General features: G+C 51.7%; 1 long non-coding RNA gene and 31 other non-coding genes across 32 annotated transcripts in view; 1 reads left to right on the top strand and 31 right to left on the bottom strand.

The window, feature by feature from the left end:
* LOC148966930 (uncharacterized) overlaps window positions 1-14,448 on the top strand; it is a 461,761-nt gene that overhangs the window by 136,087 nt on the left and 311,226 nt on the right. The gene's annotated exons all lie outside the window — the stretch shown is intronic.
* Window positions 420-491, bottom strand: trnaq-uug (transfer RNA glutamine (anticodon UUG)). Its single transcript has one exon. It is a non-coding gene; the product is annotated as a tRNA-Gln (tRNA).
* On the bottom strand, window positions 1,337-1,409 carry trnaf-gaa (transfer RNA phenylalanine (anticodon GAA)). Its single transcript has one exon. It is a non-coding gene; the product is annotated as a tRNA-Phe (tRNA).
* On the bottom strand, window positions 1,493-1,566 carry trnai-aau (transfer RNA isoleucine (anticodon AAU)). The gene has a single exon. It is a non-coding gene; the product is annotated as a tRNA-Ile (tRNA).
* Window positions 2,417-2,488, bottom strand: trnaq-uug (transfer RNA glutamine (anticodon UUG)). Its single transcript has one exon. It is a non-coding gene; the product is annotated as a tRNA-Gln (tRNA).
* trnaf-gaa (transfer RNA phenylalanine (anticodon GAA)) lies at window positions 3,334-3,406 on the bottom strand. The gene has a single exon. It is a non-coding gene; the product is annotated as a tRNA-Phe (tRNA).
* trnai-aau (transfer RNA isoleucine (anticodon AAU)) lies at window positions 3,490-3,563 on the bottom strand. The gene has a single exon. It is a non-coding gene; the product is annotated as a tRNA-Ile (tRNA).
* trnaq-uug (transfer RNA glutamine (anticodon UUG)) lies at window positions 4,414-4,485 on the bottom strand. The gene has a single exon. It is a non-coding gene; the product is annotated as a tRNA-Gln (tRNA).
* trnaf-gaa (transfer RNA phenylalanine (anticodon GAA)) lies at window positions 4,611-4,683 on the bottom strand. Its single transcript has one exon. It is a non-coding gene; the product is annotated as a tRNA-Phe (tRNA).
* Window positions 4,767-4,840, bottom strand: trnai-aau (transfer RNA isoleucine (anticodon AAU)). Its single transcript has one exon. It is a non-coding gene; the product is annotated as a tRNA-Ile (tRNA).
* Window positions 5,245-5,318, bottom strand: trnai-aau (transfer RNA isoleucine (anticodon AAU)). The gene has a single exon. It is a non-coding gene; the product is annotated as a tRNA-Ile (tRNA).
* trnaq-uug (transfer RNA glutamine (anticodon UUG)) lies at window positions 6,169-6,240 on the bottom strand. The gene has a single exon. It is a non-coding gene; the product is annotated as a tRNA-Gln (tRNA).
* On the bottom strand, window positions 6,366-6,438 carry trnaf-gaa (transfer RNA phenylalanine (anticodon GAA)). The gene has a single exon. It is a non-coding gene; the product is annotated as a tRNA-Phe (tRNA).
* trnai-aau (transfer RNA isoleucine (anticodon AAU)) lies at window positions 6,522-6,595 on the bottom strand. The gene has a single exon. It is a non-coding gene; the product is annotated as a tRNA-Ile (tRNA).
* On the bottom strand, window positions 7,446-7,517 carry trnaq-uug (transfer RNA glutamine (anticodon UUG)). Its single transcript has one exon. It is a non-coding gene; the product is annotated as a tRNA-Gln (tRNA).
* trnaf-gaa (transfer RNA phenylalanine (anticodon GAA)) lies at window positions 7,643-7,715 on the bottom strand. Its single transcript has one exon. It is a non-coding gene; the product is annotated as a tRNA-Phe (tRNA).
* Window positions 7,799-7,872, bottom strand: trnai-aau (transfer RNA isoleucine (anticodon AAU)). Its single transcript has one exon. It is a non-coding gene; the product is annotated as a tRNA-Ile (tRNA).
* trnaq-uug (transfer RNA glutamine (anticodon UUG)) lies at window positions 8,723-8,794 on the bottom strand. The gene has a single exon. It is a non-coding gene; the product is annotated as a tRNA-Gln (tRNA).
* Window positions 8,920-8,992, bottom strand: trnaf-gaa (transfer RNA phenylalanine (anticodon GAA)). The gene has a single exon. It is a non-coding gene; the product is annotated as a tRNA-Phe (tRNA).
* Window positions 9,076-9,149, bottom strand: trnai-aau (transfer RNA isoleucine (anticodon AAU)). Its single transcript has one exon. It is a non-coding gene; the product is annotated as a tRNA-Ile (tRNA).
* On the bottom strand, window positions 10,000-10,071 carry trnaq-uug (transfer RNA glutamine (anticodon UUG)). Its single transcript has one exon. It is a non-coding gene; the product is annotated as a tRNA-Gln (tRNA).
* trnaf-gaa (transfer RNA phenylalanine (anticodon GAA)) lies at window positions 10,197-10,269 on the bottom strand. Its single transcript has one exon. It is a non-coding gene; the product is annotated as a tRNA-Phe (tRNA).
* On the bottom strand, window positions 10,353-10,426 carry trnai-aau (transfer RNA isoleucine (anticodon AAU)). Its single transcript has one exon. It is a non-coding gene; the product is annotated as a tRNA-Ile (tRNA).
* On the bottom strand, window positions 11,159-11,230 carry trnaq-uug (transfer RNA glutamine (anticodon UUG)). Its single transcript has one exon. It is a non-coding gene; the product is annotated as a tRNA-Gln (tRNA).
* On the bottom strand, window positions 11,356-11,428 carry trnaf-gaa (transfer RNA phenylalanine (anticodon GAA)). The gene has a single exon. It is a non-coding gene; the product is annotated as a tRNA-Phe (tRNA).
* Window positions 11,512-11,585, bottom strand: trnai-aau (transfer RNA isoleucine (anticodon AAU)). The gene has a single exon. It is a non-coding gene; the product is annotated as a tRNA-Ile (tRNA).
* trnaq-uug (transfer RNA glutamine (anticodon UUG)) lies at window positions 12,436-12,507 on the bottom strand. Its single transcript has one exon. It is a non-coding gene; the product is annotated as a tRNA-Gln (tRNA).
* On the bottom strand, window positions 12,633-12,705 carry trnaf-gaa (transfer RNA phenylalanine (anticodon GAA)). The gene has a single exon. It is a non-coding gene; the product is annotated as a tRNA-Phe (tRNA).
* trnai-aau (transfer RNA isoleucine (anticodon AAU)) lies at window positions 12,789-12,862 on the bottom strand. The gene has a single exon. It is a non-coding gene; the product is annotated as a tRNA-Ile (tRNA).
* trnaq-uug (transfer RNA glutamine (anticodon UUG)) lies at window positions 13,713-13,784 on the bottom strand. The gene has a single exon. It is a non-coding gene; the product is annotated as a tRNA-Gln (tRNA).
* trnaf-gaa (transfer RNA phenylalanine (anticodon GAA)) lies at window positions 13,910-13,982 on the bottom strand. Its single transcript has one exon. It is a non-coding gene; the product is annotated as a tRNA-Phe (tRNA).
* Window positions 14,066-14,139, bottom strand: trnai-aau (transfer RNA isoleucine (anticodon AAU)). The gene has a single exon. It is a non-coding gene; the product is annotated as a tRNA-Ile (tRNA).

The following is a 14,448-nucleotide window of genomic DNA, read 5'->3' as shown; positions in this document are numbered from 1 at the left end:
GCGAGAGATAGTGGGATCGATGCCCGCATTCTCCACTTTGTGTAACGCCTTTTACGCTCACTTCAAAGGGGCACTCCCTGGATGAGCGCTGTGGAAAAGTTTTTTCGGACACGGTACTGCACACATTCCTGTCAAAAGCAGGTCCCACCGAAATTTGAACTCGGATCGCTGTATTCAGAGTCCAGAGTGCTAACCATTGCACCATGGAACCTTGGCGTGGGTGGATTTTTACCACCGAGCAGCAGAGGTGTTTAGTCATTCAGCCTAGTAGGTGGACAGCAAAGAGCAAGTGAAGCTTTTTCTTATTAAGCCCACGTTTCCCCGATACCGCCTGGGTTTTAGAGTGCCAGTTTCACCACCACATCAGCGGTTGCGCATCAGCTCAGTTTTTTCCCGCCCTTCCGCAAAACAAGCTGAAAAGGTTCCACCGAGATTTGAACTCGGATCGCTGGATTCAAAGCCCAGAGTGCTAACCATTACACCATGGAACCAACACGCCCTTTTCCATGGCCGTCTGAAAGGCAGATAGCGATGAGAATAGGCGGAATCAGGTTGACAGGAGCTGGCATTTGGTCAGTGGAGTCCGTCGACCAAAAACACGGTGACCAGGCTGCTCTGCCGAAACCCGGGATCGAACCAGGGACCTTTAGATCTTCAGTCTAACGCTCTCCAAACTGAGCTATTTCGGCCAGGTCTGTTATCAAGCGGTTTGTCCAGCAGGGATTTCTGGGAGACCGCCCGTCATTTTCGAGATGAGCAGAGACCAAAAGCTTTGGTCTCTGAGCGAGAATCATACCCCTAGACCAACGAGCCAACACACACGCCCTTCCTGCTGCTGCCTGGCTGCAATCATTTCCGTTTGCAAGGCTTAAAGCACAAAAGTTTCATTAAATGTGCAACTAAACGGTAGCCAGTGCAAAGTTGCCGGCACAGAAAAAATACGGTCTCTTTGCTTTGTGGCCACGCTACAGCACTTGCAGAGATGAAAGGGATCGTCCAGGCCGTTGTCTTTGAGAGCGAAGGACACCGTCTCTCCACATCGTGGAGGGGAATTAGTTCAAATGGTAGAGCGCTCGCTTAGCATGCGAGAGATAGCGGGATCGATGCCCGCATTCTCCACTTTGTGTAACGCCAAAAGTTGGTCTAGGGGTATGATTCTCGCTCAGGGTGCGAGTGGTCCCGGGTTCAAATCATGGACGAGCCCGTTCTCAGGCTTTGCTTTTAATCACTTCAGCCTGACCAGGGCAACCAGGATATTTCTTGGAAATCAGGTTGACAGGAGCTGGCATTTGGTCAGTGGAGTCCGTCGACCAAAAACACGGCGACCAGGCTGCTCTGCCGAAACCCGGGATCGAACCAGGGACCTTTAGATCTTCAGTCTAACGCTCTCCCAACTGAGCTATTTCGGCCAGGTCTGTTATCAAGCGGTTTGTCCAGCAGAGATTTCTGGGAGACCGCCCGTCATTTTCGAGATGAGCAGAGACCAAAAGCTTGGCCCGTACGGGGATCGAACCCGCGACCTTGGCGTTATTAGCACCACGCTCTAACCAACTGAGCTAACCGGCCCGACTCTGACTGCTTTTGTCCCCAATTTCCAAGAAATATCCTGGTTGCCCTGGTCAGGCTGAAGTGATTAAAAGCAAAGCCTGAGAACGGGCTCGTCCGTGATTTGAACCCGGGACCACTCGCACCCTGAGCGAGAATCATACCCCTAGACCAACGAGCCAACACACACGCCCTTCTTGCTGCTGCCTGGCTGCAATCATTTCCGTTTGCAAGGCTTAAAGCACAAAAGTTTCATTAAATGTGCAACTAAACGGTAGCCAGTGCAAAGTTGCCGGCACAGAAAAAATACGGTCTCTTTGCTTTGTGGCCACGCTACAGCACTTGCAGAGATGAAAGGGATCGTCCAGGCCGTTGTCTTTGAGAGCGAAGGACACCGTCTCTCCACATCGTGGAGGGGAATTAGTTTAAATGGTAGAGCGCTCGCTTAGCATGCGAGAGATAGCAGGATCGATGCCCGCATTCTCCACTTTGTGTAACGCCTTTTACGCTCACTTCAAAGGGGCACTCCCTGGATGAGCGCTGTGGAAAAGTTTTTTCGGACGCGGTACTGCACACATTCCTGTCAAAAGCAGGTCCCACCGAAATTTGAACTCGGATCGCTGTATTCAGAGTCCAGAGTGCTAACCATTGCACCATGGAACCTTGGCGTGGGTGGATTTTTACCACCGAGCAGCAGAGGTGTTTAGTCATTCAGCCTAGTAGGTGGACAGCAAAGAGCAAGTGAAGCTTTTTCTTATTAAGCCCACGTTTCCCCGATACCGCCTGGGTTTTAGAGTGCCAGTTTCACCACCACATCAGCGGTTGCGCATCAGCTCTGTTTTTTCCCGCCCTTCCGCAAAACAAGCTGAAAAGGTTCCACCGAGATTTGAACTCGGATCGCTGGATTCAAAGCCCAGAGTGCTAACCATTACACCATGGAACCAACACGCCCTGGTCCCTGGCCGTCTGAAAGGCAGATAGCGATGAGAATAGGCGGAATCAGGTTGACAGGAGCTGGCATTTGGTCAGTGGAATCCGTCGACCAAAAACACGGTGACCAGGCTGCTCTGCCGAAACCCGGGATCGAACCAGGGACCTTTAGATCTTCAGTCTAACGCTCTCCAAACTGAGCTATTTCGGCCAGGTCTGTTATCAAGCGGTTTGTCCAGCAGGGATTTCTGGGAGACCGCCCGTCATTTTCGAGATGAGCAGAGACCAAAAGCTTTGGTCTCTGAGCGAGAATCATACCCCTAGACCAACGAGCCAACACACACGCCCTTCCTGCTGCTGCCTGGCTGCAATCATTTCCGTTTGCAAGGCTTAAAGCACAAAAGTTTCATTAAATGTGCAACTAAACGGTAGCCAGTGCAAAGTTGCCGGCACAGAAAAAATACGGTCTCTTTGCTTTGTGGCCACGCTACAGCACTTGCAGAGATGAAAGGGATCGTCCAGGCCGTTGTCTTTGAGAGCGAAGGACACCGTCTCTCCACATCGTGGAGGGGAATTAGTTCAAATGGTAGAGCGCTCGCTTAGCATGCGAGAGATAGCGGGATCGATGCCCGCACTCTCCACTTTGTGTAACGCCAAAAGTTGGTCTAGGGGTATGATTCTCGCTCAGGGTGCGAGTGGTCCCGGGTTCAAATCATGGACGAGCCCGTTCTCAGGCTTTGCTTTTAATCACTTCAGCCTGACCAGGGCAACCAGGATATTTCTTGGAAATCAGGTTGACAGGAGCTGGCATTTGGTCAGTGGAGTCCGTCGACCAAAAACACGGCGACCAGGCTGCTCTGCCGAAACCCGGGATCGAACCAGGGACCTTTAGATCTTCAGTCTAACGCTCTCCCAACTGAGCTATTTCGGCCAGGTCTGTTATCAAGCGGTTTGTCCAGCAGAGATTTCTGGGAGACCGCCCGTCATTTTCGAGATGAGCAGAGACCAAAAGCTTGGCTCGTACGGGGATCGAACCCACGACCTTGGCGTTATTAGCACCACGCTCTAACCAACTGAGCTAACCGGCCCGACTCTGACTGCTTTTGTCCCCAATTTCCAAGAAATATCCTGGTTGCCCTGGTCAGGCTGAAGTGATTAAAAGCAAAGCCTGAGAACGGGCTCGTCCGTGATTTGAACCCGGGACCACTCGCACCCTGAGCGAGAATCATACCCCTAGACCAACGAGCCAACACACACGCCCTTCTTGCTGCTGCCTGGCTGCAATCATTTCCGTTTGCAAGGCTTAAAGCACAAAAGTTTCATTAAATGTGCAACTAAACGGTAGCCAGTGCAAAGTTGCCGGCACAGAAAAAATACGGTCTCTTTGCTTTGTGGCCACGCTACAGCACTTGCAGAGATGAAAGGGATCGTCCAGGCCGTTGTCTTTGAGAGCGAAGGACACCGTCTCTCCACATCGTGGAGGGGAATTAGTTTAAATGGTAGAGCGCTCGCTTAGCATGCGAGAGATAGCAGGATCGATGCCCGCATTCTCCACTTTGTGTAACGCCTTTTACGCTCACTTCAAAGGGGCACTCCCTGGATGAGCGCTGTGGAAAAGTTTTTTCGGACGCGGTACTGCACACATTCCTGTCAAAAGCAGGTCCCACCGAAATTTGAACTCGGATCGCTGTATTCAGAGTCCAGAGTGCTAACCATTGCACCATGGAACCTTGGCGTGGGTGGATTTTTACCACCGAGCAGCAGAGGTGTTTAGTCATTCAGCCTAGTAGGTGGACAGCAAAGAGCAAGTGAAGCTTTTTCTTATTAAGCCCACGTTTCCCCGATACCGCCTGGGTTTTAGAGTGCCAGTTTCACCACCACATCAGCGGTTGCGCATCAGCTCAGTTTTTTCCCGCCCTTCCGCAAAACAAGCTGAAAAGGTTCCACCGAGATTTGAACTCGGATCGCTGGATTCAAAGCCCAGAGTGCTAACCATTACACCATGGAACCAACACGCCCTTTTCCATGGCCGTCTGAAAGGCAGATAGCGATGAGAATAGGCGGAATCAGGTTGACAGGAGCTGGCATTTGGTCAGTGGAGTCCGTCGACCAAAAACACGGTGACCAGGCTGCTCTGCCGAAACCCGGGATCGAACCAGGGACGTTTAGATCTTCAGTCTAACGCTCTCCCAACTGAGCTATTTCGGCCAGGTCTGTTATCAAGCGGTTTGTCCAGCAGGGATTTCTGGGAGACCGCCCGTCATTTTCGAGATGAGCAGAGACCAAAAGCTTGGCCCGTACGGGGATCGAACCCGCGACCTTGGCGTTATTAGCACCACGCTCTAACCAACTGAGCTAACCGGCCCGACTCTGACTGCTTTTGTCCCCAATTTCCAAGAAATATCCTGGTTGCCCTGGTCAGGCTGAAGTGATTAAAAGCAAAGCCTGAGAACGGGCTCGTCCGTGATTTGAACCCGCGACCACTCGCACCCTGAGCGAGAATCATACCCCTAGACCAACGAGCCAACACACACGCCCTTCTTGCTGCTGCCTGGCTGCAATCATTTCCGTTTGCAAGGCTTAAAGCACAAAAGTTTCATTAAATGTGCAACTAAACGGTAGCCAGTGCAAAGTTGCCGGCACAGAAAAAATACGGTCTCTTTGCTCCCAACTGAGCTATTTCGGCCAGGTCTGTTATCAAGCGGTTTGTCCAGCAGGGATTTCTGGGAGACCGCCCGTCATTTTCGAGATGAGCAGAGACCAAAAGCTCGGCCCGTACGGGGATCGAACCCGCGACCTTGGCGTTATTAGCACCACGCTCTAACCAACTGAGCTAACCGGCCCGACTCTGACTGCTTTTGTCCCCAATTTCCAAGAAATATCCTGGTTGCCCTGGTCAGGCTGAAGTGATTAAAAGCAAAGCCTGAGAACGGGCTCGTCCATGATTTGAACCCGGGACCACTCGCACCCTGAGCGAGAATCATACCCCTAGACCAACGAGCCAACACACACGCCCTTCCTGCTGCTGCCTGGCTGCAATCATTTCCGTTTGCAAGGCTTAAAGCACAAAAGTTTCATTAAATGTGCAACTAAACGGTAGCCAGTGCAAAGTTGCCGGCACAGAAAAAATACGGTCTCTTTGCTTTGTGGCCACGCTACAGCACTTGCAGAGATGAAAGGGATCGTCCAGGCCGTTGTCTTTGAGAGCGAAGGACACCGTCTCTCCACATCGTGGAGGGGAATTAGTTCAAAGGGTAGAGCGCTCGCTTAGCATGCGAGAGATAGCGGGATCGATGCCCGCATTCTCCACTTTGTGTAACGCCTTTTACGCTCACTTCAAAGGGGCACTCCCTGGATGAGCGCTGTGGAAAAGTTTTTTCGGACACGGTACTGCACACATTCCTGTCAAAAGCAGGTCCCACCGAAATTTGAACTCGGATCGCTGTATTCAGAGTCCAGAGTGCTAACCATTGCACCATGGAACCTTGGCGTGGGTGGATTTTTACCACCGAGCAGCAGAGGTGTTTAGTCATTCAGCCTAGTAGGTGGACAGCAAAGAGCAAGTGAAGCTTTTTCTTATTAAGCCCACGTTTCCCCGATACCGCCTGGGTTTTAGAGTGCCAGTTTCACCACCACATCAGCGGTTGCGCATCAGCTCAGTTTTTTCCCGCCCTTCCGCAAAACAAGCTGAAAAGGTTCCACCGAGATTTGAACTCGGATCGCTGGATTCAAAGCCCAGAGTGCTAACCATTACACCATGGAACCAACACGCCCTTTTCCATGGCCGTCTGAAAGGCAGATAGCGATGAGAATAGGCGGAATCAGGTTGACAGGAGCTGGCATTTGGTCAGTGGAGTCCGTCGACCAAAAACACGGTGACCTTGCTGCTCTGCCGAAACCCGGGATCGAACCAGGGACCTTTAGATCTTCAGTCTAACGCTCTCCCAACTGAGCTATTTCGGCCAGGTCTGTTATCAAGCGGTTTGTCCAGCAGGGATTTCTGGGAGACGGCCCGTCATTTTCGAGATGAGCAGAGACCAAAAGCTTGGCCCGTACGGGGATCGAACCCGCGACCTTGGCGTTATTAGCACCACGCTCTAACCAACTGAGCTAACCGGCCCGACTCTGACTGCTTTTGTCCCCAATTTCCAAGAAATATCCTGGTTGCCCTGGTCAGGCTGAAGTGATTAAAAGCAAAGCCTGAGAACGGGCTCGTCCGTGATTTGAACCCGGGACCACTCGCACCCTGAGCGAGAATCATACCCCTAGACCAACGAGCCAACACACACGCCCTTCCTGCTGCTGCCTGGCTGCAATCATTTCCGTTTGCAAGGCTTAAAGCACAAAAGTTTCATTAAATGTGCAACTAAACGGTAGCCAGTGCAAAGTTGCCGGCACATAAAAAATACGGTCTCTTTGCTTTGTGGCCACGCTACAGCACTTGCAGAGATGAAAGGGATCGTCCAGGCCGTTGTCTTTGAGAGCGAAGGACACCGTCTCTCCACATCGTGGAGGGGAATTAGTTTAAATGGTAGAGCGCTCGCTTAGCATGCGAGAGATAGCGGGATCGATGCCCGCATTCTCCACTTTGTGTAACGCCTTTTACGCTCACTTCAAAGGGGCACTCCCTGGATGAGCGCTGTGGAAAAGTTTTTTCGGACACGGTACTGCACACATTCCTGTCAAAAGCAGGTCCCACCGAAATTTGAACTCGGATCGCTGTATTCAGAGTCCAGAGTGCTAACCATTGCACCATGGAACCTTGGCGTGGGTGGATTTTTACCACCGAGCAGCAGAGGTGTTTAGTCATTCAGCCTAGTAGGTGGACAGCAAAGAGCAAGTGAAGCTTTTTCTTATTAAGCCCACGTTTCCCCGATACCGCCTGGGTTTTAGAGTGCCAGTTTCACCACCACATCAGCGGTTGCGCATCAGCTCTGTTTTTTCCCGTCCTTCCGCTAAACAAGCTGAAAAGGTTCCACCGAGATTTGAACTCGGATCGCTGGATTCAAAGCCCAGAGTGCTAACCATTACACCATGGAACCAACACGCCCTGGTCCCTGGCCGTCTGAAAGGCAGATAGCGATGAGAATAGGCGGAATCAGGTTGACAGGAGCTGGCATTTGGTCAGTGGAGTCCGTCGACCAAAAACACGGTGACCAGGCTGCTCTGCCGAAACCCGGGATCGAACCAGGGACCTTTAGATCTTCAGTCTAACGCTCTCCCAACTGAGCTATTTCGGCCAGGTCTGTTATCAAGCGGTTTGTCCAGCAGAGATTTCTGGGAGACCGCCCGTCATTTTCGAGATGAGCAGAGACCAAAAGCTTGGCCCGTACGGGGATCGAACCCGCGACCTTGGCGTTATTAGCACCACGCTCTAACCAACTGAGCTAACCGGCCCGACTCTGACTGCTTTTGTCCCCAATTTCCAAGAAATATCCTGGTTGCCCTGGTCAGGCTGAAGTGATTAAAAGCAAAGCCTGAGAACGGGCTCGTCCATGATTTGAACCCGGGACCACTCGCACCCTGAGCGAGAATCATACCCCTAGACCAACGAGCCAACACACACGCCCTTCCTGCTGCTGCCTGGCTGCAATCATTTCCGTTTGCAAGGCTTAAAGCACAAAAGTTTCATTAAATGTGCAACTAAACGGTAGCCAGTGCAAAGTTGCCGGCACAGAAAAAATACGGTCTCTTTGCTTTGTGGCCACGCTACAGCACTTGCAGAGATGAAAGGGATCGTCCAGGCCGTTGTCTTTGAGAGCGAAGGACACCGTCTCTCCACATCGTGGAGGGGAATTAGTTCAAAGGGTAGAGCGCTCGCTTAGCATGCGAGAGATAGCGGGATCGATGCCCGCATTCTCCACTTTGTGTAACGCCTTTTACGCTCACTTCAAAGGGGCACTCCCTGGATGAGCGCTGTGGAAAAGTTTTTTCGGACACGGTACTGCACACATTCCTGTCAAAAGCAGGTCCCACCGAAATTTGAACTCGGATCGCTGTATTCAGAGTCCAGAGTGCTAACCATTGCACCATGGAACCTTGGCGTGGGTGGATTTTTACCACCGAGCAGCAGAGGTGTTTAGTCATTCAGCCTAGTAGGTGGACAGCAAAGAGCAAGTGAAGCTTTTTCTTATTAAGCCCACGTTTCCCCGATACCGCCTGGGTTTTAGAGTGCCAGTTTCACCACCACATCAGCGGTTGCGCATCAGCTCAGTTTTTTCCCGCCCTTCCGCAAAACAAGCTGAAAAGGTTCCACCGAGATTTGAACTCGGATCGCTGGATTCAAAGCCCAGAGTGCTAACCATTACACCATGGAACCAACACGCCCTTTTCCATGGCCGTCTGAAAGGCAGATAGCGATGAGAATAGGCGGAATCAGGTTGACAGGAGCTGGCATTTGGTCAGTGGAGTCCGTCGACCAAAAACACGGTGACCTTGCTGCTCTGCCGAAACCCGGGATCGAACCAGGGACCTTTAGATCTTCAGTCTAACGCTCTCCCAACTGAGCTATTTCGGCCAGGTCTGTTATCAAGCGGTTTGTCCAGCAGGGATTTCTGGGAGACGGCCCGTCATTTTCGAGATGAGCAGAGACCAAAAGCTTGGCCCGTACGGGGATCGAACCCGCGACCTTGGCGTTATTAGCACCACGCTCTAACCAACTGAGCTAACCGGCCCGACTCTGACTGCTTTTGTCCCCAATTTCCAAGAAATATCCTGGTTGCCCTGGTCAGGCTGAAGTGATTAAAAGCAAAGCCTGAGAACGGGCTCGTCCGTGATTTGAACCCGGGACCACTCGCACCCTGAGCGAGAATCATACCCCTAGACCAACGAGCCAACACACACGCCCTTCCTGCTGCTGCCTGGCTGCAATCATTTCCGTTTGCAAGGCTTAAAGCACAAAAGTTTCATTAAATGTGCAACTAAACGGTAGCCAGTGCAAAGTTGCCGGCACATAAAAAATACGGTCTCTTTGCTTTGTGGCCACGCTACAGCACTTGCAGAGATGAAAGGGATCGTCCAGGCCGTTGTCTTTGAGAGCGAAGGACACCGTCTCTCCACATCGTGGAGGGGAATTAGTTTAAATGGTAGAGCGCTCGCTTAGCATGCGAGAGATAGCGGGATCGATGCCCGCATTCTCCACTTTGTGTAACGCCTTTTACGCTCACTTCAAAGGGGCACTCCCTGGATGAGCGCTGTGGAAAAGTTTTTTCGGACACGGTACTGCACACATTCCTGTCAAAAGCAGGTCCCACCGAAATTTGAACTCGGATCGCTGTATTCAGAGTCCAGAGTGCTAACCATTGCACCATGGAACCTTGGCGTGGGTGGATTTTTACCACCGAGCAGCAGAGGTGTTTAGTCATTCAGCCTAGTAGGTGGACAGCAAAGAGCAAGTGAAGCTTTTTCTTATTAAGCCCACGTTTCCCCGATACCGCCTGGGTTTTAGAGTGCCAGTTTCACCACCACATCAGCGGTTGCGCATCAGCTCTGTTTTTTCCCGTCCTTCCGCTAAACAAGCTGAAAAGGTTCCACCGAGATTTGAACTCGGATCGCTGGATTCAAAGCCCAGAGTGCTAACCATTACACCATGGAACCAACACGCCCTGGTCCCTGGCCGTCTGAAAGGCAGATAGCGATGAGAATAGGCGGAATCAGGTTGACAGGAGCTGGCATTTGGTCAGTGGAGTCCGTCGACCAAAAACACGGTGACCAGGCTGCTCTGCCGAAACCCGGGATCGAACCAGGGACCTTTAGATCTTCAGTCTAACGCTCTCCCAACTGAGCTATTTCGGCCAGGTCTGTTATCAAGCGGTTTGTCCAGCAGAGATTTCTGGGAGACCGCCCGTCATTTTCGAGATGAGCAGAGACCAAAAGCTTGGCCCGTACGGGGATCGAACCCGCGACCTTGGCGTTATTAGCACCACGCTCTAACCAACTGAGCTAACCGGCCCGACTCTGACTGCTTTTGTCCCCAATTTCCAAGAAATATCCTGGTTGCCCTGGTCAGGCTGAAGTGATTAAAAGCAAAGCCTGAGAACGGGCTCGTCCATGATTTGAACCCGGGACCACTCGCACCCTGAGCGAGAATCATACCCCTAGACCAACGAGCCAACACACACGCCCTTCCTGCTGCTGCCTGGCTGCAATCATTTCCGTTTGCAAGGCTTAAAGCACAAAAGTTTCATTAAATGTGCAACTAAACGGTAGCCAGTGCAAAGTTGCCGGCACAGAAAAAATACGGTCTCTTTGCTTTGTGGCCACGCTACAGCACTTGCAGAGATGAAAGGGATCGTCCAGGCCGTTGTCTTTGAGAGCGAAGGACACCGTCTCTCCACATCGTGGAGGGGAATTAGTTCAAATGGTAGAGCGCTCGCTTAGCATGCGAGAGATAGCGGGATCGATGCCCGCATTCTCCACTTTGTGTAACGCCTTTTACGCTCACTTCAAAGGGGCACTCCCTGGATGAGCGCTGTGGAAAAGTTTTTTCGGACGCGGTACTGCACACATTCCTGTCAAAAGCAGGTCCCACCGAAATTTGAACTTGGATTGCAAGTGAAGCTTTTTCTTATTAAGCCCACGTTTCCCCGATACCGCCTGGGTTTTAGAGTGCCAGTTTCACCACCACATCAGCGGTTGCGCATCAGCTCAGTTTTTTCCCGCCCTTCCGCAAAACAAGCTGAAAAGGTTCCACCGAGATTTGAACTCGGATCGCTGGATTCAAAGCCCAGAGTGCTAACCATTACACCATGGAACCAACACGCCCTGGTCCCTGGCCGTCTGAAAGGCAGATAGCGATGAGAATAGGCGGAATCAGGTTGACAGGAGCTGGCATTTGGTCAGTGGAGTCCGTCGACCAAAAACACGGTGACCAGGCTGCTCTGCCGAAACCCGGGATCGAACCAGGGACCTTTAGATCTTCAGTCTAACGCTCTCCCAACTGAGCTATTTCGGCCAGGTCTGTTATCAAGCGGTTTGTCCAGCAGAGATTTCTGGGAGACCGCCCGTCATTTTCGAGATGAGCAGAGACCAAAAGCTTGGCCCGTACGGGGATCGAACCCACGACCTTGGCGTTATTAGCACCACGCTCTAACCAACTGAGCTAACCGGCCCGACTCTGACTGCTTTTGTCCCCAATTTCCAAGAAATATCCTGGTTGCCCTGGTCAGGCTGAAGTGATTAAAAGCAAAGCCTGAGAACGGGCTCGTCCATGATTTGAACCCGGGACCACTCGCACCCTGAGCGAGAATCATACCCCTAGACCAACGAGCCAACACACACGCCCTTCCTGCTGCTGCCTGGCTGCAATCATTTCCGTTTGCAAGGCTTAAAGCACAAAAGTTTCATTAAATGTGCAACTAAACGGTAGCCAGTGCAAAGTTGCCGGCACAGAAAAAATACGGTCTCTTTGCTTTGTGGCCACGCTACAGCACTTGCAGAGATGAAAGGGATCGTCCAGGCCGTTGTCTTTGAGAGCGAAGGACACCGTCTCTCCACATCGTGGAGGGGAATTAGTTCAAATGGTAGAGCGCTCGCTTAGCATGCGAGAGATAGCGGGATCGATGCCCGCATTCTCCACTTTGTGTAACGCCTTTTACGCTCACTTCAAAGGGGCACTCCCTGGATGAGCGCTGTGGAAAAGTTTTTTCGGACGCGGTACTGCACACATTCCTGTCAAAAGCAGGTCCCACCGAAATTTGAACTCGGATCGCTGTATTCAGAGTCCAGAGTGCTAACCATTGCACCATGGAACCTTGGCGTGGGTGGATTTTTACCACCGAGCAGCAGAGGTGTTTAGTCATTCAGCCTAGTAGGTGGACAGCAAAGAGCAAGTGAAGCTTTTTCTTATTAAGCCCACGTTTCCCCGATACCGCCTGGGTTTTAGAGTGCCAGTTTCACCACCACATCAGCGGTTGCGCATCAGCTCAGTTTTTTCCCGCCCTTCCGCAAAACAAGCTGAAAAGGTTCCACCGAGATTTGAACTCGGATCGCTGGATTCAAAGCCCAGAGTGCTAACCATTACACCATGGAACCAACACGCCCTGGTCCATGGCCGTCTGAAAGGCAGATAGCGATGAGAATAGGCGGAATCAGGTTGACAGGAGCTGGCATTTGGTCAGTGGAGTCAGTCGACCAAAAACACGGTGACCAGGCTGCTCTGCCGAAACCCGGGATCGAACCAGGGACCTTTAGATCTTCAGTCTAACGCTCTCCCAACTGAGCTATTTCGGCCAGGTCTGTTATCAAGCGGTTTGTCCAGCAGGGATTTCTGGGAGACCGCCCGTCATTTTCGAGATGAGCAGAGACCAAAAGCTTGGCCCGTACGGGGATCGAACCCGCGACCTTGGCGTTATTAGCACCACGCTCTAACCAACTGAGCTAACCGGCCCGACTCTGACTGCTTTTGTCCCCAATTTCCAAGAAATATCCTGGTTGCCCTGGTCAGGCTGAAGTGATTAAAAGCAAAGCCTGAGAACGGGCTCGTCCGTGATTTGAACCCGGGACCACTCGCACCCTGAGCGAGAATCATACCCCTAGACCAACGAGCCAACACACACGCCCTTCTTGCTGCTGCCTGGCTGCAATCAGTTCCGTTTGCAAGGCTTAAAGCACAAAAGTTTCATTAAATGTGCAACTAAACGGTAGCCAGTGCAATGTTGCCGGCACAGAAAAAATACGGTCTCTTTGCTTTGTGGCCACGCTACAGCACTTGCAGAGATGAAAGGGATCGTCCAGGCCGTTGTCTTTGAGAGCGAAGGACACCGTCTCTCCACATCGTGGAGGGGAATTAGTTCAAATGGTAGAGCGCTCGCTTAGCATGCGAGAGATAGCGGGATCGATGCCCGCATTCTCCACTTTGTGTAACGCCTTTTACGCTCACTTCAAAGGGGCACTCCCTGGATGAGCGCTGTGGAAAAGTTTTTTCGGACGCGGTACTGCACACATTCCTGTCAAAAGCAGGTCCCACCGAAATTTGAACTCGGATCGCTGTATTCAGAGTCCAGAGTGCTAACCGTTGCACCATGGAACCTTGGCGTGGGTGGATTTTTACCACCGAGCAGCAGAGGTGTTTAGTCATTCAGCCTAGTAGGTGGACAGCAAAGAGCAAGTGAAGCTTTTTCTTATTAAGCCCACGTTTCCCCGATACCGCCTGGGTTTTAGAGTGCCAGTTTCACCACCACATCAGCGGTTGCGCATCAGCTCTGTTTTTTCCCGTCCTTCCGCTAAACAAGCTGAAAAGGTTCCACCGAGATTTGAACTCGGATCGCTGGATTCAAAGCCCAGAGTGCTAACCATTACACCATGGAACCAACACGCCCTGGTCCCTGGCCATCTGAAAGGCAGATAGCGATGAGAATAGGCGGAATCAGGTTGACAGGAGCTGGCATTTGGTCAGTGGAATCCGTCGACCAAAAACACGGTGACCAGGCTGCTCTGCCGAAACCCGGGATCGAACCAGGGACCTTTAGATCTTCAGTCTAACGCTCTCCCAACTGAGCTATTTCGGCCAGGTCTGTTATCAAGCGGTTTGTCCAGCAGGGATTTCTGGGAGACCGCCCATCATTTTCGAGATGAGCAGAGACCAAAAGCTTGGCCCGTACGGGGATCGAACCCGCGACCTTGGCGTTATTAGCACCACGCTCTAACCAACTGAGCTAACCGTCCCAACTCTGAATGCTTTTGTCCCCAATTTCCAAGAAATATCCTGGTTGCCCTGGTCAGGCTGAAGTGATTAAAAGCAAAGCCTAAGAACGGGCTCGTCCATGATTTGAACCCGGGACCACTCGCACCCTAAGCGAGAATCATACCCCTAGACCAACGAGCCAACACACACGCCCTTCCTGCTGCTGCCTGGCTGCAATCATTTCCGTTTGCAAGGCTTAAAGCACAAAAGTTTCATTAAATGTGCAACTAAACGGTAGCCAGTGCAAAGTTGCCGGCACAGAAAAAATACGGTCTCTTTGCTTTGTGGCC

This window comes from Pimephales promelas, chromosome 24 (genome assembly GCF_988280905.1).
Source record: "Pimephales promelas chromosome 24, fPimPro1.hap1.1, whole genome shotgun sequence".
Taxonomy (NCBI): domain Eukaryota; kingdom Metazoa; phylum Chordata; class Actinopteri; order Cypriniformes; family Leuciscidae; genus Pimephales; species Pimephales promelas.
The sequence above is the reverse complement of the archived record's forward strand: the minus strand, read 5'-3'. Positions and strand labels throughout refer to the sequence as shown.